Below are 18,587 nucleotides of genomic sequence, written 5' to 3'. Positions count from 1 at the left end.
TTATAATATTATGCCTTTATTCTTGTAATACTACGACTTTTTTCTCATAAACTTCTGACTAATTTTCTCATAATATTATGACTTTATTCTCGAAATCTCAGATTTTTTTTTTTTCCTCAATGTGGCCCTAATACTCCGTCGTACCGTCGTACATTAGACCTACAACAATGATAAATAAAAATGAAAATGTAAACAAAGAACAGTTATTCATTTCCATGTTGATAAATCCACAGGGAGCCGCTGGAGAGGAGCTGAAGAGCTGCAGGTTGCTTAGAGACCGCTGGTCGAACTCAACGGTAGGAGAAACACCTCTGTTCGACTAATCACTTTACACCACAATGGACACTCTTTTACGGGTATTTAGGAATTAGAAACTATCAATATTGTAGGCAAAAAAAGCCTGTAAAGTTATATAACTTTACCTTGTGAAGCGGCTAACGTTTTAGCTAAATATAGCCTGTTGAACACGACATGGAGCAACATTAGCAGACATTTTGGAGTCGTATGTTTGGCCACCTGCTGAATGTAAGTCACTCTTTCTTTTTTAATTCTGTTTTCGACTCCTTGGAAGAAATATGTCTCTTTTAGTGTGTAAAATGTTCGTCTGACTCCACTAGCTAGCTAATGTGTTAATTGGTAACTTTTGTTTGCTGTTTATTGCTGATTAGCATACAAGAGATTTACTTAAAGGTCCCATATCATGCTAATTTTCAGGTTCATACTTTTTTTGTGTGTTTCTACTAGAACATGTTTACATGCTGTAATGTAAAAAAAAAACAACTTTATTTCCCTCATACTGTCTGTCTAAATATACCTGTATTCACCCTCTGTCTGAAATGCTCTGTTTTAGTACATTTCAACGGAATTGCGTTGCTAGGCAACAGTTTGGGTCCATGTGTACTTCCTGTCAGCTGATGTTATTCACATACACTGCAACAGGAAATAAACTGGGACTCATTTAGAATGTTTATGTTTAAAAGCGTGTAAATATTGTATATTTGTGACATCACAAATGGACAGAAAATCCTAACGGCTTGTTTCAAACGCACAATTTCTGAACACGGGCTGTGTGTATTTCTCCGTATATTGAGCGTTTTGATATTTTAACAGTATTTTATAAAGCACTTAAACCTGTTTATAATATAAAAGATCTGAAAATCTCACTTTTTTATAATATGGGACCTTTAAAGATGCTGCTGTACTGCTGGTTTGATGAGAAGTGGTTAAACTGAATGTTACATTACATTTACAGGCCATATAACAAAAAAAAAGAGCTAAAACTTGTGTTATAATTCTCTGTGGATTCATTGTTTTTTTTAGTCTAACGGCAGCTGGCCAACCTTGACCAATTTGGTTCCCTAGGTAACATTTTAGCTGGTGCCCCTCCTCCTCTTTTTTTTTGTGCACTTGCAAAACGCGCCCAAAAAAAGTAATTAAATTTGACCAAAATACACCAGTGAAAATACACATGTGAAAAAAAACAAGGTAAGCTGATTTATATCTTTCTTATGAAATTGTCTTGTTTGAATAGGCCAAAGATTAAACTGCAGTCTACTGGTAGGCCTATTTCTAACACAATTTAACCATCCAAAAGTCTGTCTCATTGATCACCATGATCTTAAAATTGGAATTATTCCCCTCCTCTGTTCTTGGTAGGGATACACCGATCCGACTTTTTCAGTCCGGATACCTGGGCTTTAGGTGTCAGCCGATACCGAGTACCGATCCAATACCAGTGTTTAATTAATAAGCTGTAAGCTTCACTGTGTGGGAGAGACTGGGATCATTATGTTATGTGTAAGGCAACATGAAGCTTGACATAAACATTGCTTTCCTAACATTGTAAAACAAAATGTAACAAATAAATACATATATACATAAATTTACTAAACTGTTATTATTAAAATAATAAATCGTACACCAGCAACTTTGCAAAAAATCTTCAAATTGCAGCAACAAATTGGTCAAAACCGTAACAGGAATTCAAATTATATAATGTATATAGTAGAATTGATTTAATAGGTCGGCCCCATTGTCTCCGATATCCGATCCAGCTGTTTGAGTCAATATCAGCCCGATATCCGATCCGGTATCTGTGCATCCCTAGTTCTTAGTTTACGTGGCCTACTTTCAACCTTCTGACAATAATGGTGGATCATCTGACTGGCATTAACATTACTGTCTTTTAAAGGCCGTTGCGGGTTTCAGTTTTAAGATAGTGGACATACAGTGGTATCATGAATCTTGAGATTGAGATGAATCCGTTGATGCCAAACAAGCTATAGCTTACTGGGAAAGGGAGTAAATATTACTCAAAAGTTGAGCTGTTTTTACCGCGAAGTCCGCAACACCTCATTGACAAAAGGCAGTGTTATGGCCAGGCTGTTGGTGCCCATCCGATACTTGGTGCCCTATGCACAGAGCGTGATGTGCGTGTTCCCAGTAGCTGCGCCGCAATATTGTGCTTTTGGGGCAAGCTGGCAGGGTCACTTACTCCACTGCTCCAGTGCTTGTTTTTACCATGAAAGGCTCTGATTGTTATTATAAGTGTCTGACATTATGGAAAGAGTCCCGCTCAATTACTACTTTATTTACCTAATAATATAAAGTAATCCAGGGACAATATGTCATACTACATACTACAATGTTGTCAGACACTTATGATAACAATCTGAGCCTGTCAGTGGCAAAACCAAGCATTTTAGTGAACACAAAGTTACATCGACGCTGCTCAATTGCCCTCACAGCTTGTCTTGCTGCTGCCGGTTACAGCGTTATCCCTCAATACTGGACCAGCTTAAAAAAATGTTGTCCCCATTAGTCACTTAGACACAAAAACATGGGAGAGTAGGGTCCAGCTAGGTTGAAAAATACCAAAGTTACCATTTAATAACTACTGTAAGTAGTCATTTAATATAGGCTTACAAAATATTGATAAGTCAACCTGCAAATATGAAGAGAAATAAATTAGTTAACATTTTGTGTGTTGTGCATTAGTGTTTGATCTGAGAAGAAATAACAATTAAGAAAACTATTAGGTTTTTTGACGAGTTGGGAATGAGAGTGTTTTGATGATTTAGCCTACATAATAGCAAATGTCATTTAAAGTAGTAGTAAATTTCTAAAATTAGTTGGCTTGTCACTTTATTTCCCATAACAATAGCTTAGAGCTTTTGCATGAAATCAGCCTGATGAGTCCATTCAAGGACAAATAAAACAAAGAACGAATAATATATTTTAATTTATAATATTGTCCATATTTAGATGAGAAATGTATCTGTTATCTAAATATTCCTTTGCAAAGTTTTCTTTTTTGTATTTTCAGTATTAAACAATAACATAGAAGTTTGAAGGTTGTTCAACTGATATTTAATTTCAATGTTTTTAAAACACTTTCAAATCGCTAATAGGTATTAACAACAATTTACTCCAGACCGTGTGGCGTGTGATCACCTGATGTAACCTCGACTAACCCCGAGCGCATCAGAGATGCACAATTAAAATTTAAACCCACAATTCACAGATTTTATGTTAGTGAATATTAAGGTTGTGAACTGAAAGTTGTACATCATATACATGCATCCAGAGCAAAAGTCAACTATGGGTTTGATGGGCAAGACAGCTGCATCCCCCATAAAAGTCTATAAATCTACCAGTAATGCTGAAATTGTGGTGTGTTTTGCATGTCACAGATTATACTGGAAAATAAGTGTTAAAATGAAACTGGGAAAGATAGTCCTAAAAGAGTTTCCAAAGGTTTAATGTGGTAAAAATAAATATATATTATACTTGCAGATATACAGCAGCATACAGATGCTTTCTATTTGGGTTAAAATTAGCTTGTAAATAAATATAGCTGTTCTTCTAGTAAATTCCTTCGTAATATTTACACAGTGAAGTTCTGGCAAAACTTAAAGCAGACAGGGACTTAGTGAGTTGGTCTCACTTAGAAAACTAGGGTGATCTAGGTCAATGTGCTCCCAATAACAACTAATAAAGTAGATCTAGCTTTGGTTTGTCATATTTGTTGTTTTCTGAAAATGATAAATAACAGTAAAACCTAAGGATAATATTTATTCCAGTATTAAAGAGAAAAACATCTTATTGGAAAATTACAATTCCTTACTTAGATGAGCCCACTCATTCATTTAAAGCCCATAATGAAGATTGCAATGTAATATTTAGCAAGCCTTCATCTCAGGTAAGCAATCTAATTTATAAATAATGATACAGAGTGATCTATTATTAGCATAATTTCTACTACAAATATTACAAATTACATCTCCACCACAGTTTAGCCCTCCAGAGCCATTACTCATATCTAAACCAACATGTCCCACGCTTCATTGTATCTCTAACCAGGACATCTTCTCAGGATCTAATATGATTAGTATTGACTGGCTGCAAAAAGGCTTGTACACTGATCCCAGTTTAAAAACATCAGCGGCACTTGTTTGGTTGTTTTCAACGGAATATTAAATGCATCACAGGCCATCGCTTGTTCTCACTCATTTTTCATTGCACCATTGGTTTTATGATGTTTGGAATGAATGTACATGATTAGGTTAAATAATAATAAAGTAAATGTACCAATTTGCATAACATTATTTGATGTTACTTTTTATCATTACTGTATAATGAGAATTTATTATACAGACCGATTGAAACAGCGGGTATATACAAACAGGGAAATATTCAGGAAATATTTTTAGTAACCGTTTTCTGATTGAACTAAAATAAAAACAGTGTGGATGTGTTTGCAGCTCGAGCTCTCATTCAAGCCCATATTCGTCTCAATATCACAAATGACTTCAAAGAGCACCTTACATGCAAGATGCACTTTCTAGTGTGCCATAGTAAACCTCTAAATTGAAGTGGTTTATGAATTTATTATTGGGAAACTCACTCTAGAATAACCAATAACAGACTGAAATGAAAGAAAACCCCATTTTCGACATTTCCCATTGTCCCTCAAATGAGATTGCATTGCTTTGCAACAGGCCAGTCATTAATTGGTGACAGTCAATTAATCACGGCTGGTACAGACGGCTGCATCTATTGATCTTGTTCGAGCACTTATTTTTCATCCCTAAATGACACCGATCGCCAGATTTGACCAGCATGTGTAATGGACAGTGAAGAACCAATGACCCGAGTGTCAGTCTTACCACTGGTCGGGATCTGGATCCCCTCCCCCACCGCTGGCAAATAGCATCTTTACCATTTAGCTTGGAAAGGTTTAGACTGCCCTAAGAGCACAGCAGCGAAACAGTGCGCTCTGGTGCTCAGATGACCTTTTCTGTTTAAGGCTTAATCTCTGACAAATGCTTGCTTTAATTAGCCTGATACCCCCTGCCTCGACTGCCACCTCACCCAGCTCCCCTCTCTCTCTCTCTCCCTCTCTCTCTCTCTCTCTCTCTCTCTCCCCCCGTCACCACCTCTCTATCTTGACTTTTCTCTGTCTTCCCCAGTGTGCGTTTAAGAAATTCTCAAACACACATCAATGTGATTTATAGAAATGAAATGACAGTCAGGTAGCCAGAGGTGGGACAAAATATGGGAAATGTGTTTGAAGCATTGCTTTTAAGGGAATGATAAGAAAAATATGCTGTTTAAAAACTTACAATATATTTAAATTAGGGCTGTCAAAGTTAACGCGATGATGACGCGTGAATATTTGCCATTGATTTGTGTAATTAATTGATTTCCAATAATAAATATATACATACATTTGTATAAATCAAGCCTATTTTTTCACTCCCATGTTGATCAGAGTATTAAATACTTGACAAATCTTCCTTTAAGATACATTTTGAACAGATACAAAATTTGCAATTAATTTGCGATTAACTATGGGCAATCAAGTGATTAATTGCGATTAAATATTTTAATTGATTGACAACCCTAATTTAAATATGAGACAAACATTTTTTTTCACTTTTTAGTACCATGCCTAACAAGTTCCCATATTATTGGAATTACAGTATATTACTCATAAAGGCAACAGCAGACTAGTTTAGAGAAGGTGTTACTTAAAGCACATGGTGTAAAATATTTAGACATGTTTTCCCAGATAATGGATAGATAATGAATATCCACTTGAAATGTAACAAAAGAGAACAAAACAGAAAAAGAGGTCATGTTGGGGAGAGAGAATGAGAGTAAAAAGATTAGCCGGTGCACATTAGGAGGTTTAAGATAACATGCAACGGCAACCTGCAAGCCTCATGTATTGATTAGCCACTATCAGAGACAGTAGAGTGTGTGCGCACGTCTGTTTGTGTGAGAATGGCAGGATGTACAGTATATGCTTCAAACGAGTGCATGAACTGGAACGTACCCGAAAGTCATTTTATCATAACAGCTTTAATGGAGAAATGATGTAATATATGAAAATAAATAATCAAATATATGAAAATAAATTCCATAAGATGCTGATAAGAAAAAAAAAATCTTCTGAAGTTTGAACGTCAAGAAGTAAATTGGGCAAATGTTTCTGATCACTTTCCAACACTGCTGAAATTAAATCCTCTCAAAGCCTCGGTTTCATCCAGAGACTGCAGCAGCTCGTGCATCCCTCCCACCGCAGTAGCAAACACAAGTAAAATAGATGCATGGCTACAAATCCTTGTTTTATTGGAAAGGGGCCTAATTATTAGGATGTAAGTCAGGCTGTGACTGGAGGGCCGTCTCCTTGATGCGGGCCTGGTTTATATTTATCCCCTCCTCTGCAGCTACAGCAGCAGCAGCAGTGCCACCATCACTACCAGCAGTGTGTGGCGCTTTTATTACATCGCCCACAGGCAGGTTCAGCCCTGTCACAGTCACACACACACATCCACACACAGCCTGCAGGACCGGCAGCCAGTTGAGTCCCCTCCACAGCAGAGTTACCCCACATCCCCATGCAGCCCCACATGGGCCCTTGGGACGGTGGAGGGAGGGAGCGGGTATTATGGTAATACTATAGCCTGCTGCTCCCTTCCCCTCTCCTGCAGCACAGCTGGGAAGGACCATCATTACAAGTATTGTAGCAATCTGTTTAAGAGGGACACATCGGAGAGGTTGGGTGACAGAGAGAGGATGAGTGCTGCATACATAGATCACATAAAATATGATTAAAATGTGTGCAAGGGGACCAGGAATAAAATGCAAAACTTGTTATGAACACCTTATATCAAGTCTACTGTCAAAATGGCCAGCTGTAAATCTCTATTTTCCCCTCTTTACTTTTTTATTTTATTAAAGGTTTCTTGTGTTGAGCTGGTCATATCTCAAGACACGGGGCCCGTGGCACATAAGGAATAAATAGGACATAAAGTAGTTGAATCTCTAATGCCTCATATAGCTTTACCAATCTATATTATAGTGTGTCACGAGCTGGAAATCCATTATAAAGTGACCAAAATCAAATAGCCTTGCAATAGTGCAACTGCACCGCTCTTATGGTCAAATCACCGTGGTTTCATGCAAAAATTTTCCAACCAATTATTTTTAGACACAAATGAAACCCGGGAGATATATCTACGAAGTCTTTATGGTAATTGATAAAAAGCTGTGATGACACGTGTCTCAATGCTGCTTTAAACACCTGTTTTGCAACAGATTAATGATTATATATCAAGAAAGTCTGATCAGAATAAACAGCCTACTCCTCTATTCTGGTAGCAGATTAGGCCTTTGACAGGGCCGTCAATCACTCACTGTCGGATTAGGCTGCTCAAAGCCATCCGTCTACTTGTCTTGTTTTGGGGCAAGGCTGTGATTCAGAGCCTTCCTCAGACTCCATCATCCTCACAGTATTTTTAGGAAACACAGATATCCATTACATCCCTTTTTCCCTCCCTGTGCCCTCCTTCTCATTCTATTTTCAGCTTAGTTTTGAGCAGAAAGTTCGATTGATAAAGCACAGAATCTATAACAGCATGCACAGAGGTGAAGGGTTATTGAATATTCTGCAGATGAACTATTAAAAATGCATATTATCTCATTATTCCTGCTGCCAAATAACTGGAAACTATATATGCCACAAGACACGGTTTTCTCGTCTTTTTCTTTTCTTGACCTAACAGAGGGCAGAGGAGAGGAGGGAGGAGAAAACTGCTTCAGTGCACTAATGTCCCTGAAACCTGAACCCTTATTGGATCTGAAGGGCATTACACGACAGGCATCCTCTGTCCACACCCTCTGTTAAAGGTGAGGATTAAAGGTGAGTGTATTAACAGCAGCAGTGTGTAACACAAAGTCGGTGAAAACATAATGATGTTTTAATGTTGTATTGTGTTTTTTTGTAAAAAGAACTACTAAAAGAGGGCGCGTGAAATAATGTTCAACAAAGACATTTGTCAGCCCCCCCACAACTCCTCACCCTTACCCCCCACACACACACACACACTAGGAGGCCTTATTAATTATTTGTAGCCACTTGACTTCATATTGTGCTGCCAGTGGCTTGGTCAAAGATTATAATTACCACTTCCCTGTTTGTATCATTTTCCATCTCCTGTGCTTTTAGTGCCGTATTACTTCTCTTGTCCCTCTCTCTCTCCCTCTCTTCCTCCCTCTCTCCCGTATACACAAGACCAAAAGTGCAGGCACATCATTTATTGATAAGACAAAAAGAATGTAATGAAATTATCAATGTTCTTGAATTAATTATGAACATGATTAAGAAAGCTAAAATCTCAGGAGCCGGTCTCTCATTACCCATTCACTCTTAGGGATTGCTTTCATTCAGGGAAGGAGAAGCGAAAAAGCCTCGGAGCAGAGCCCACTCCAGCTCAGCCCTTCTCCCTGTGTGCCTGTCCCCTCGTCTCCGCTGCCGGGCTGATTGACCAACCCCTCCGACAGACCGGCTGCCGGCTCGCCCCGGACGGCTCCCTCGTACCCGTGCCTGTTACCGCGCTGTAGCCAAGCACTGCTAGCTGCCTCGTGGCCTCTGACGTTTGCGTGGAAAAGAGAGGATGTGCTCAACCTTCCTGTTCTACACCTGTGTTCACGCTCTGGGGTCTTGACCCTCCTAAAAAAAAGAAACACTCGAGGTAAGTGAAACTTCTCAGACTTCTGATTAGGATTAAACTGCTCGTCTGTTGTGAAATATTTGTCAGTTGCAATTTTCTTGAAAAATTTAAATGTTTTCCCTCTGTTACCTGCAAGAAAAATCTTATTATTATGTAATATTTTATTTTTTTAAATCTAAGTTATGTATTTTTAAAAATCTTTTAATTGGAAAAAAAATAATAATCAGTTTATGTTGTAGAAATACCACTGTGACAAACTGTAGATTATGAGATTATATTTAATTTAGTTTTCCCACTTGTGATGATAAATTCTCGGGTGAAATAATTTATGGGTTGACTATTTCTGTTGTGGAATTTATGGCAGATATTTAGAGGATTCTTCCCACCTGTATCACGCAAGTTTGAGTCTGAATCATTTTGTGATGAGATGAGAACAAAAAAATTACTGTTTTAAAAAAAATGTAATTGTAATTTGACATTCATATATAATACATACCTTTTTAAATAACATGCATCTGCAATGATCCATATTCATATCTGATGAATCTGCTGAAAGTGTCACCTGCGAACAATATGTATAACGCCCATTTTGTAGCATCATTTATATATGAGAGCAGCAGTGCACGTTAAACTAATTTCAGTGACTATTTATCCATTTATATTCAGTGAGAGCGAGAGGAATGCTCTGCAGGAACTACATATCTTTGCTTCAGTCTATCTTTCTTCTGCTCAGTCACATGGGACAATATATGGGGCAATACTCCCCAAAGTATTGGGAGTTTCAAACAAAGTCTCAAACCCACTGTCTCCTTCCTATTCCCACCATCTCTCTTTATAACTGTCTTTCTAGCTTTCTCTACACGTACACACACTCAAACACACATTCTTAATCATACTGTAGATACAGAAATACAAAGCTGTGCATTGTTTCACCTCCCAAAACAAACAGAACGTACACACACCTGCACATGGAAATGCTGTAGTATATTCACACTAACATACACCACCTCGCCAAGCTTCATGTTGTTTTTAAGACACTTGTTTAAATGATAAATGGTGAGATACAAGACAACACAAATTCTGATTCATTATCTTTCTTGAAAATGTGTGAAATTCAAAGCAGTGTGGTGCTCTGCCCTCCTGCTACAGAATAATATATAGAGCAATTTTTTCCCTCTTGAAAATAGTTTCATGATTTCTGCTGCAGTATCAAAAGAGAGAAAGATTCACTAGAAAACAGAGAAAACAAGAGAGAAAGAGAGAGATCTCAGGGGTTAATGGAAATCCTCCTGTCCTAGGGATTGATCCAAGTATTGGATCGCACATAAAGCTGCAGTTACTGGATATTACCCTGCCGCTATCGGCCTGCAGTGATGGCCTGGATAAGAAGTGCTTACCAAAGAGGATGCTCCTTCAGGGCAGATACGGTTTCCCAGCCCTCTGGGAACAACAACCACATGCCTGCTGCTTGCTCAGGAACTTTCTACCTCATCGAGTAAATCCAGGGGCCTTATCAAGTTACTGGCCTACTGAACTGCTCAAAAAAGATGTTTAAACCACCTCAGATTTTGAGCTGTGTCGGGGCATCGCAGTCATTAAATGGCATCTGCTTTTCAAAGATAAGAGTGTTGATTGTTTGGTTTGTTTGGCTTGTGTTTTATGTCGGATGGAGTCGGGTTATCGCAGATTCAGTGCTGAGCAGAATGCAATTTCATAGATTTGTGCTGGGTTAGATTGTAAAGTTGCTACTTTGTGCTTCATGCATACTTCACTGTACTGGTCTTTACTGTAATTGCTTAGGACTCTTTTAAATGGGCAAGAGACTGTCCTCAAACCAGTTCTGTCTGTATTCCCTGTTGTGGTTTTACGTCAGATTTGTATAGGGTTTAGCTGATTCCAGATCTGTGCCAAGGCGGGCAGCTCTACCCATGAGCATCTGCTGTATGTCTCTCTGTGGCATTACCCATGAAGCACCTGGCTCACGCCACACGCCAGCAACCAGAGCCCAGATGGCAGCTAAACAGGCTAATTATTTCAACACAAAACTCTGATGTCCCACACCAGCACTGGGGGGCCACTTTGGCATTCTCCATTCCCCTCTCGAGCTCTGCCGACAAGGATGTCTGCCATGCAGCTATAAAGATGTCAAGTGGGTAATCACGGTCATAAGACAGGCCCCGGTACAGTGCTTGGCGTCCAGATGTAAAGACGGTCATATGTGGTCTCCTTTAGAGGAACAGAGGCATTTGGCAGAGTAGGATGGTGCATTGTCTTTGCCCTCGGTGCTCATCGATGCAGATGCATGCTCATTATATTCCAGAGTTGACAATAACATAAGTTTTTCAGTGCATTGTTTCGGATCCTTTCATGAATATTACCACCACAAAAAAATGCTGATTCAGAGTGTAGACAAGATTTCACAGCTGTGTAAGCAACTGTAACTGTTTTTCCTACAACATGTGAACAAAATATGAAAAGTACCAGCACTGGCAAGTGGCATTTTGATGAACAGGCAGACACTGACTGACTGACTGTTGGCTTTCGTGAAATGGGGCTCATTCAGAATCTAACTCAGATTCCTCATTCATTCAATCATGGTCAGCCTGGTTGTCCCCTGGTGGCCGTACAGTAGTATTGTGATGTCTCCAGATAACACACTGAACCAGGATCATTCACTTGCCTCCTCTATAACACTGCTGTTGGATTCCCACATCATTCGAGGACACAGTGTGAATTACAGCAGCCCTCTCGGAATATCTTGTATGTGTCTGTCAGACAGGCTCAGCATTGTTGAATCAGTCTTAAAGAATGTCAGCTGACAGTCGCAAGCTCTTAACTACTACAGCACTGGTGCACTGCAGGCTTTAACCAAATTATTCCTGGTGGTCCAGTAACCGAACAGCATCAACATCTTTATCTGACATCAGAGAGGTTGCAGTTTCTCTGTACATCTTCTCTGAGCTTGATGAAGTGTTGCCATTAGGGCCCATCTCCTGCGTCCACGGCCACATCAGAGGAGGAATTGGTTGTGCTTGATAAAGCTGGCACTTAGAACAAGGTGCAGGTCCCACAGCGATAACCTACTGACTCCAGCATTAAAGACTCCACCAATGGGAGGGCGGCCTACCTCTTGATCTATTGCTTCTTGTCAGAGAAAATTATTACTGGCTATAGCCTGTGTGTTTTGTATTTTTGTAGCTCTGTGTGCAGGCATGAATAATATACCTCCATGGGTTGACATGGAAAATTAGTAGAGAGGTTAAAAAGCCAGGGACCCTCTGGCCTCCAAAGGGTCGTATGTGATTTGATGCTCTGGCATTTACATTTACACACACACACAAAACTTGTGCTATTAATTTCCTAAATTTTGAAGTTAATTAAAAGATTTTTCCCTGTAAATCGACTCAATATTGTCAAGTATGCTTTCTTGAACATACCGTAATAGTTTTAATGAATCTACACTTTTAAAGGTGCTCTATACGATATTCAGAGCATTAATATAGCATCAAACAACTATTTGCTATGGAAAGATATAGAGGTGTAATCTACCCGAGCAGAGAACGTAGTCGCTCTCCCTCTGCGCTTTGTTGACATAGCCGGGCCGGCCGTGCATGCTTTTAGTGCATGTGAGCGTGTCCCACTGGCTAGCTCACGGGCTGCTCTCATATGGCGGTTACAGCTGATAACGCCGTCCCGACCGATGGCGCTGTTGCGGCAGCGTAGCACCCACCCTCCGGTCCCCCCCCCAGGTTAACACTGTTAGCTCTGTCACCGTTGACGACGAACCGCTGGCTCAGCTGTCGCCGTATTGAGAGCTGCGCGGAGGCAATAGAAATGCTACCAATCTCATATTTAGCAACTTTTAAGGACCTCTACAACTCTCCAACTAAATTTTGGAATAAAATCTAAGACATATTTATGAAAACATATCTAAGAAGTCCATAAAAGATTTTAACTTTTAAAACTTATGTGAGGTATTCATTCACTGCTGGCTGTCTTAAAAGCCAGAACAAGTAAAACGTAAGCACTGATATAGACAAAAACACAGCCATTTACAAGCAGAGTAAACCAAAACCTATTGTTGTGTGTTTGTAGACTCAAACTCGAAGACAAATTAGCTGAAATAAAGCAATAAAGACTCTAATTTGTCCCAGTACAGTTCTACCTCATCCTTTTACCCTCCTCCTCCCCCTTCCCTCTCCCTAAAGTGTATCCCATCTGCTTTGGGGACCTCTCCCCGGCATGCAGGAGCAGGATAAGCACACCATTTCCCTGTCAATACTTTGCTATTAGCCTCTGCAGATCTATATATCACTGCGCTGTAGGCTATGAGCTGGTGTTCTTATCTGAATGGTCGAGGCTGAGGTCCTCCTCTCTGCCCTGCACTTTGATTTATCCATCTAGTAGGTTAATGAGAGATGGAGCCTGCCCCTTTACTCTTAGCCTGAGGGGGTAAACACGTGTGCATGTAAAGGGGTGGAGGGGAGGGAGGAGGAGGCTGCAGGATGTGTCCTAAAATGTCACAAAAATGACTTCAGTTTTCGAGAGTTAATGGTAAATATAGATGATAAATTGGTTATCTATAATTATCTGTATGTGGAACTATTACGTAGTGATATTGCAAATGCTTAAAAGCTTGTTTGAGAAGTAGGCTTGAGGTTCATTATCTAATTGAATAGTTTAACATTTTGGAAAATGTGCTTATTTACTTTCTTTCAATATCTCCTATTTTTCAGATCAATTTGAAGCTAAAGCCAGAAGACGGTTAGCTTATCTTAGCAGAGTGGTTCCCAAACTGAACTGGGGGGCAGGACCCCATAAGGGGGGCCCAGAGTTATAAAAGGGGGGCCCTGCAGAAAAGGCTTTGGAACCACTGTCTTAGCAAAAGACTGTAAACAGGGAAAACAGCTAGCCTGGGTATGTCACATAGACTGTATATAAAGATGGACAACATGACAACTCCCCAAAAGTGAAGCCCAAACATCTCGATCGCCCCCTGGTGGCTGGCTGCAGTATAGGTCATAAATCCCGTCTCTCCATGATAGCGGATGGGAAATGCACCAAATTAAAAAGTCAAAGTACACGTCAAATAAATTTCCCCAAAGATGGTTTCTGTCATTTTAGGTAGCTCTTATCACGCTGAAGTATGTAGTTTATACCGTGGCTCCTGTCCCCCGATCAATACTGCACAGACTCTGGCTCCCAATGACGTCAAATTCTCAAGATGGCAGCTCTCGTATCTGGGATATTTTGGCTTCACTTTTGTACAGTGAGAGGAAGTGGAGACCCTGTCGTCTATCTATATATACAGTCTATGGTCTGTCCAAAGGTAACAAATCCACCTACCAGCACCTCTAAAGCTCACTAATTAACACATTATACCTCGTTTGTTTAATACACCCAAAAGTGTAAACACAACCGGTTGTGGGTTTATGGGTGGTTATGTGCTGCTCTATATGCCGGGAGCAGTGCTAAGTTAACTGTCTCCTGGCTGTAGCTTCATATTTAAGGAAAATTTGGCACCTTTTTATGTGGATGTCCAATCAGGGTCATGTCTAGAAGGTAACACTCGAGTTGGGGAAACTCTCGCAAGATGGTTAAGGTTAGGTATTGATCTTGAATAGTTAAGGTCGTTAGGCAGTGAGTCTCGCAAGACTTTTTGCAGATTTCAGATCAGATTTTGCAATTTGCGGGTTACATTCTAGACACGACCGTCCAATCAGTGTATATGGTAAATGTAGTCAATTGAAGAAATACATTCCTCAGTGTGTGCTATATTGACCCAGAAAGCCAAGTTCTCCTATTCGCAGAGCTGTGCCTGCAGTGCCTACATGTACCAGGATAAATTGCACCTAAGCTTCTGTCCAGTCTGTAGTTCTTCCTTGCATCCACATCAAATGACGACGCTGGATGCAGGAAGAACAACATATTTCTTGGTCAATATAGCATGCACTGAGGACAATATTGCTCCAATTGACTAAGTGTACCATCAACACTGATTGGACATCCACATAAAAGGTGCTGAATTTGCCGTTTAACTGGTAAACATGAGAGTGGTTTCGAGCTTCTCGTCTATTTCTCTGCAAGACAGCAAATAAGCATATTTGACATAAAAATGTCAAACTATTTCTTTAAAATATTGCAGCTTTAGAAAAGTTTAAATAAGTAGGGGTGTAAGAAAATATCAAGTATCGCAATATTATGTTGTGATACTGTATCAATTCTCAAAAACACTCGATTTTTAATTGAGTTTACATGCAAAGATTAACTCAATGCTTTATTTCATTTGCAAAGAAATGCACCATCTCAGTGTATGTGCTCTCTCAAAGTAGTGCTATGATGTTGGACCTACAGTGATAAATGCAAATGCAGATCCCATTGTTCTGATTGCATACATTTTTTTTCTTTTTTTTAACTCAGATTTTATGCATATGGTTGTGTGTTCTTTAGACTAAGATTTAAAAAAAATTGCAATGTATCGCTTTGCTTACAGTAGCATAATATAACATACTGTATATTGATTCGTAACCCCTGTATCTTATCGCCAGAATCTTGCGAAACACAGCCATATAAATAAATAAAGTGGAAAATGAGGGGTACACCACATCATAAACTGAACTTCAAACTGTTTGTTTCGTGCAATCAAATAAACACAATTGGCAGTTTTTGCTGGTGGGAAGCCAGTGAGGGATCATGTTGGACATTTTAAGTAAAAAAAAAAAAAAAAAAACAGAGGAAACCCAAACTATTTATTTTAGCTTTAAAAGCAGTTATTCAGATTTTCAGAGGTCTAATGTACAGTGTACAGATCTGCTGTGGTGGGATAAAGGTGGTGTATGTGACGACAATCCCTTCACTGTGGCGGCCTACGTCTTTACTGTATGCCGCGTTTCTTCCTATTTTTGAACAAAATGCGTCAGGAGTATAGTAAATGATGATAAAAGGCAGTCCTAAAAAGAGATGTGTAGCTTCCCTACATCAGTGAGTTACATTGCCTGTTACATCAGTGAGTTTATGACCTGCAGATATTTGGCCTCAATCCAAGAAGAAACCGTCTAATGAGCAAGCTGTGTCAGTGTCTCGCGCAGCTCCCTCTCAGCAGTCTGCCTGTACTGTGCGTGCGTGCGTGCGTGCGTTTGTGCGTGTGTGCGTGCGTGTTTGAAAGCAACAGAAATTCTCTGTGTTGAAGGCATTTAGCTGTGGGATAGAGAGGGAACTCAGCAACTCACACACAAGCACAACAGGGGAAGACAAACCACTGCCAGATAAATGTCCTACTTAGCTATTACACTGTAGTACATTTCAACAAGAAGTCAGACCCCTCCCCCTGCTTGTGTTCTACACACACATACATACACGCACACCTTCCATGAAAATATCTAGCATATGGTTGTATCTTCTAGCTTGTATCCCAAGGCCAGTTTCCCCAGCTGGTTCCCTGAGAGAACAGAGAGAAGGGGGAGAGAAACTGAGGAGCAGAAAGGATACAGGGAGAGAAAAAAGAGAAGGAGATGCATGGAGAGAGAGGGAAAGAACAAGAGACATGGTGGTTACAAAAAAAAAAAAAGAGGAAGAGAAGATGAAGGAGCTGGTCATGTGCCTCGCATCCCTCCTCGGCCTATGGCAGATGTATTGTAGGTTCGGACTGTTAAGTACCTGATAATTAGTTTGCCTGTGAGGCATCAGTCATTATGGTTCTGTAGCGACTAACAAGGCCCTATCAGGGACAACAGCTTTTCTCTCTGATTTTCACACGGTCTTACAATGATGGCAGTACACCCGCCCAGATTTTTAAACAGCAGAATAATAAAATAAAATAAGAAGCAGAAATAAGAACATCTCTGACTGAGAGGCATTGGCATTTCCTTTTTAGACAACCACGTAGTTGAGCTTGAAGGTTCAATATTGACCTTAGAAACAGTAGTTTAACCCAAAAGAATGTGGGTCATGAAATGTGGCTGAAAGCACAGGAACATTTCTAGTAGGTGGACCTTGGGCTAAGATTTTTTGGCAAACTCCACCATATGAGTTTTGAAGAGCAGGATGTACTGTGTGATTTCCAGTCAACAGCAGGACTTGTTCTTCTTTCAACAGGTCATATAAATACACTCTCTCTTTGTATTGATCAGTCCAGGTACTCATGGATGTCATCTTTCCCTCAAGGACATCTTCAGTCACAGTTTGTACAGACATTGTTAAGTACTGACCTTGAGTCTTATCTATTGAGTATCATCATCACACACATATATTATAAAAGTATAATTATAGAAAATGTATAAAAAATAGTACAATACATTATCGTCATCATACAACATAATTTAATATTTAATAGAATTGTTATTTTATGTCTTCAACGGGGTGTTTTGTAAACCTGTTCAACATCAAAGAGACAATTGAAGTAGAGAATCCCATTATAACAGGAGAAAATATTGGTCTTTAGATCCAGTAGACATAATTACAAACCCTCATCTCACCGCTGACACTGCAACAAATGTCTGTTATAATGTGCATTAGTGCTGTGTATTGGCAAGAATCTGGCGATGCGATATGTATCATGATACAGGAGTTACAATTCAATATATTGCGATATATTGTGATACTGTAAGCAAGACGATATATTGCAATTTTTTAAATCTAATTTTAGGAAAACTGTCATAGTATGTACAGTATATGTATATTTATGCAATCAGAACAATGGGGTCTGCATTTGCATCTATCCCAGTCCCTGTAACATCCAACATCATAGCACTACTTTTTGTGCAATCTGAGCCACCGTCTGCCACAAAACTTTGTATGTAAACTAATAATAACAGTGTTTTTGAGAATCGATGCAGTATCACCTAACATAATATTACGATACTTAAGTGTATCAATATTTTCTTACACCCCTAATGTGAACACGGTCTGTTTTTGCAGGCAGAAATATGTTGCATATTTTAGGAGCTTTGGTGCAAAAGACAACACACAGATGGATCTAATTAGGAAGATTTTATATTTTTTGTTCTGAACCAATGTGCATTTTGAGATAACTGTTGCAGATAATATTTAGGTAAAGTACAGTTTTCAGAAAAAAAAGTTATAAAAAGATGCCTATTGAATACCAGTACTAGTGCGACAAACGGCACACAAAATACTCAAGACAAGCATAATCATTTTCTTACAACCTCTGAGAATTAGTTTAGATTCTAATTTGACACCACTGGGAGCTGAAAGAAGCTATTTTGCATACTGCTGCTAATAATCCTACCGCCCTGCAGACACCTTCATTATTGAGATTGCTGTTCTGCATTGTCTTTTACCAGTCAATAACTTGCAAAGCAACCTTGCATGCTATCTTGAAAGGGTTAACATGACTCTCATGTGCTACCGCCTCAACATCCATCATGTTTCTCTGTAACCAGATCATAGCTTCAATCACAGGGAAGATTAGATAGTAGTCTATTAATCTCCCATATTAAGCAGATCCATTTGTGAAAGCAAACGGCCCAGAGAGGCCATCCTTCCACTTGTTGTCTCTAAATCTGATTAGCAAGCATAACGACATGTTGCTGAGGGTCACAGGAGATA

At 39.4% G+C, this 18,587-nt stretch overlaps 1 long non-coding RNA gene across 2 annotated transcripts; it reads left to right on the top strand.

Moving 5' to 3' along the window:
- Positions 1-234: 234 nt before the first annotated feature.
- LOC119477502 lies at positions 235-10,624 on the top strand. Of its 2 annotated transcripts, none has more exons than XR_005204245.1 (4): positions 235-296; positions 8,073-8,209; positions 8,721-9,041; positions 10,319-10,624. It is a non-coding gene; the product is annotated as an uncharacterized LOC119477502 (long non-coding RNA). The 2 variants fall into 2 exon arrangements; XR_005204243.1 differs by lacking the exon at positions 235-296 and adding an exon at positions 303-525 and having other exon boundaries at positions 10,319-10,623.
- Positions 10,625-18,587: the final 7,963 nt, after the last annotated feature.

Source organism: Sebastes umbrosus, chromosome 2 (assembly GCF_015220745.1).
Source record: "Sebastes umbrosus isolate fSebUmb1 chromosome 2, fSebUmb1.pri, whole genome shotgun sequence".
In the NCBI taxonomy this organism is placed as follows: domain Eukaryota; kingdom Metazoa; phylum Chordata; class Actinopteri; order Perciformes; family Sebastidae; genus Sebastes; species Sebastes umbrosus.
The sequence above is the reverse complement of the archived record's forward strand: the minus strand, read 5'-3'. Positions and strand labels throughout refer to the sequence as shown.